A 4868-nucleotide genomic window follows, 5' to 3' on the forward strand; every position below is an offset into this window, starting at 1 on the left:
CTTTGGCCAGCCTATTACCCCAGCAGGGTACCTGATCACGGGCAGGGCGTACGTGTTGATGGCCCGGATCTTGTTCTTACCATTCAGCTGACTCCTCAGGACTTGCCTGACCCTCTGCAGGTACTTGGTGGTTGCAGCTTTTCTAGCGGCCTCTTCATGGTTCCCATTCGCCTGCGGGATCCCCAGGTACTTGTAACTGTCCTCTATGTCTGCAATGTTGCCTTCTGGTAGTTCAATCCCCTCAGTTCTGACTACCTTCCCTCTCTTTGTTACCATCCGGCTACACTTCTCCAGTCCAAACGACATTCCAATGTCATTGCTGTATAGCCTGGTAGTGTGGATCAGTGAATCGATGTCTCGTTCACTCTTGGCATACAGCTTGATGTCATCCATGTACAGGAGGTGGCTGACAACTGCTCCGTTCCGTAGTCGGTATCCGTAGCCAGTCTTGTTAATGATCTCACTGAGGGGGTTCAGGCCTATGCAGAACAGCAGTGGGGACAGAGCATCTCCTTGGTAGATCCCGCACTTGATGGTGACTTGTGCTATGGGCTTGGAGTTGGCCTCTAGTGTTGTACGCCACATCCCCATTGAGTTCCTCCCCCATATATATATATATATATATTAGGGGTGCAACGATACACAAAATTCACGGTTCGGTTCGGTTCGATACTTTGGTGTCACGGTTCGATATTTTTTCGATACAAAAAAATGTTCATGCCTTTTTAATTTGTCATTTATTAAAATTATAAATATATATTTTAACTCAAAAGTACAGTTTTTAAATTTAACCCTAACCCTTGTGCGCGTTTTTTATTTTGACAGCGAATGCGCACCTGCGGACCACTTATGTGCAGCCCTGGTTATTTAGCTCGTCATATTGCAGCCACAGAAATTCTTTTGTCCATGAAACCATAAAGCTGCACTTTCTTTTTGCCTTATAGTCTGATTTGTCATAACTTCTCCGTTTTGTGGTAAGCTTTTCTTTGGCTGTCACTTCTTCACCCCGACCTGTCTTATTTGGCTCAGCAGAACTAAAATATATATCCTGCTACTTTTACACACGGACTCACATAAGCTCAGCGATTCTCTGCTAACTCTGCTTCACATGTTTAAGCTTGCTGCGGGAGATTTCACTTGTCATGTTTGCATAGTAAGCTAACGATTAATAAGACGATGTCAGAGGAATTGGTGCACAAATTATCATCACTCACAGATCAGTGCTGTCATTGCAAAGTGAAAGCAAAAAAACAAGCGCAAATTCAAACGCGACTTCAATATGTCACATATTGACAGTGGCTCACCAATGCCAATGACATAATTACCCAGCTACATTTCTGAAAGAATGCAAAAGCATTGACATATATTTTTCCTACAATAGCCCGACGGGCAGGGCAGAGAGATTTTTGTAGCCCGACTGGAAAGATCGCTAGCTCCGGGACGTCAGGCTAGCGATTTTGCAAGCCCTGTATCTGATTGAGGAATCACTCATCTTTGGAAAAGAGAGTTTATTACAGAGAAATGTCTCTTTCCAAAATAAAAGCTATACTATCCGCTTCTTCTGGGCTATATTCTCAGCAGCATAAGGAGAATCACGTGCTAACAGCTGTCTAAATGACTCGGCTAAAGTTAGTAGCATGCTTGTTGTTTTTGTCTTTGCACTAGGATGATGTCGGCGTAAATGTGCAGTCATATTCGTTGTGTTCCCACTAGTGCTTTCAGGTTAATCTCGTTGAAATGACCTTAACGCCACAACATGGCAAATCTCTGTTAAGGAGCTACCGCCGATCGCCCCGTGCATGGGGCTAGACGGCCAACACGTTAACGAGCTAACTGCGCTAACACACTAGTTCACACCAATGTAATTGAGCATTGCATGGCACATCCAACATACTGTTTTACTTTAGTCCATGACTCGCTTACCTTCAGGGTCATACGTCAGATGAAAACCAAAATAATTCCAAACGCCAGATCTGAATGAGGGTGGGGGAGGTCCATCTTGCAAGGAGAGCTTAACTTCTGTCTCGCTAGCTTGCCCTGCGCTCTTCCTCCTGACTATGCTGTCTGTGTTGAGCGCTCAGTGGATCTGCGCTCAACAGTGCAGCCTAGGCGGAGTAGTCGAATGCAGATTCACTGAGCGCTCAACACAGACAGCATCGTCAGAAGGAAAGTTGATAAAATAAATTACAAATGTTGTATTGTTCGATACATATGCGTACCGAACCGAAAGCACTGTATCGAACGGTTCAATATCGATACGAATATCGTTGCACCCCTAATATATATATATATATATATATATATATATATATATATATATATATATATATATATATATATATATATAGAGAGAGAGAGAGAGAGAGAGAGAGAGAGTCATTAGTCATGACACATTAACACTGTTTTGAACTAATTTCAGAGCTTTCTGTCACAACGACAGAGAATAGATCATTGTGACATCCAAACATTATTTAATGGTTTTAAATGTCTTGTGTTCTTCCTATGACTAATACAACCGTGTCATCAAAACAGAATCTGAAAGTGTAACCTTCATTTTTGCATTCTTACCTTTAGCTTGTTCAAACACTGACTGGTTCCTTTGGGATCTGAATACTAAAGATTAGGGACTTTCCTTTTTGACTCATGTCATGATGCCATTCACTCTCTGCGAGCATTTTATACCTTTTCTGTCGGATGTTCAACTTGTTAAGAAAATGTCCTGTCAGGCCCATCTGTCGTCTGCATCAGCCGAGCTGGCCCCCAGCACTTTCAGCCAGCTTGTAGGCTACTATGAGCTGGCCTTCTTTCTCATTGGCTCATTCCCATTGACTCCATTCACATCCACAATGCACGTAATGCCTTTTCATATAGGCTTTTCCCAAAAAGTACCCTTGACCTTATTCACATACAGACCTCTTTCATTTCTTCCCAGTCTGTCCTCTCCCTGCATCGCTGCATGAGTTTTTTAAGAGCTTAGGAAACCGGAGTCCTGCTTTTAGTTAAAGCACTCTCTCCCTCTTCACCTCAAGTGTGCTGTAGTTGGCTTGATGAAGGATGCAGATACTGTCTCCCACCTTCTCCCCAGGCACCTCTGTGGAGAGCCTCAGAGAGAAAGTGCTGCATAATTTAACTGGGACATCTCACTTTTATCAGTTAACAGGCTTCATGAGCAAGCCAAAGCTGTGGCAGGAGTTTTCAGCCTATTTCAAAGAGAATAGCTGACATTAAAAAATGAAGCACACTCTACATTAAGAACTCAAAGCCAGAAGCTGTGAAGCAAGGGACGTGATGTTGTGACGGGTTTTTAGCCTTTTTGACATTTTATAAACAAATGGTTTATATACAGAATGTAAGCAATACTTGCTTACTTAATTTAAATTGTTTTATTTAATTTGGATCACAGTAGCTATTTAAGTTCACTTAGTTATATTCATACACACTTTATATATTGTGCATGCTTTAGTCACTTTGAGGCAGTTTTGTTATTCAGAGTTGATGTTCAAATGACTAAAAAAACAATGTTGCAATAATGAGGTGGTCTGCTGGTCACAGAAACACACACAACACAACCAGATGTCTGTGCCGGTATGACTTAACCATTCATATTGATATTTTAAGAATTTATTTATCAACTGTTAATTATTCATGAACTAAGAGTGTTTAATTTAAACTTAAATTGAATTTTGAGCTTTATATGTTGGCATATTCATTTCATGTAATTCATTAAAAACAAAAACAAATAATATTATTATTACTAATAATAATAATAAAACAGTCTGCACAACAAATTCAAGCATAAAAATCTGAACCTCATCATAAGCGGGTATGCATAATAGCTATAAAGGGCTGGATCAGGTGACCCTATATCCTCCCTTAGTTATGCTGCAATAGGTGTAGGCTGCTGGGGGATTCCCATGATGCATTGAGTATTTCTTCTTCAGTCACCTTTCCCACTCTCTGTTTATAGAGCTCTCTCTGCTGAGAATCATACTTCCACAGCATGTCTTTATCCTGTCTTCCTTCTCTCACCCCAACCGGTCGCAGCAGATGGCCCTGCCCCTCCCTGAGCCTGGTTCTGCCGGAGGTTTCTTCCTGTTAAAAGAGAGTTTTTCCTTCCCACTGTCGCCACAGGGCTTGCTCATAGGGGGTCATATGATTGTAGGGTTGTTCTCTGTATGTATTGTTGTAGGGTCTACCTTACAATATAAAGCGCCTTGAGGCGACTGTTGTTGTGATTTGGTGCTGTATAAATAAAATTGAATTGAGTAATGGCACAATGTCTTGTTCTCTTAAGCTGATGTTAATTTCTTTATAGCAGGTTTTCCTATTTTATAAATAATGTCATCAAATTTTATAGTGGAGCAGATTTATTTAAAGTGAAAGTTTTTGGAGGGTTTTCTACAAAAAGAAAAAAAAACAGATTTTGCTGAGCAGTTCACATTTATCCATAAACCCTGTTAAGACAAAACTGTCGATCTGTCATTAATGTCATAGTTATGCCAAAGCAGTGATAGGTCTGTAGAATAATATTAGTATGTCAGTTAGGTCTCAGTATGCCAAGATTGAATTTTTCCTACTTTTAGTTTGTGTATCACAGCCTCACACAATGACCAACAATTGCTAACTTTAAATAAAATATATGGAAAATATATAAACAGCAGATTGGCTTGTTGTTTCCAAATCTTTCAGTGATATTAATTAGTTTTATTAAATTAGTTAATTAGTTTTCCATAAACCAAAATAAAATTCAAAATGAGCTAAAGTTAGAGCCCATCAATATGTTTACTGAAATATTTTCAGTCTGCTTTCAGTGAAAATACTCAAATTGGGGGAAAAAATGCCACACACCAGGGTTTTTTGTTTCCTTT

This window comes from Rhamphochromis longiceps, linkage group LG6, assembly GCF_057381845.1.
Source record: "Rhamphochromis longiceps isolate RC_006_pf linkage group LG6, R_longiceps_female_GT1.1, whole genome shotgun sequence".
In the NCBI taxonomy this organism is placed as follows: domain Eukaryota; kingdom Metazoa; phylum Chordata; class Actinopteri; order Cichliformes; family Cichlidae; genus Rhamphochromis; species Rhamphochromis longiceps.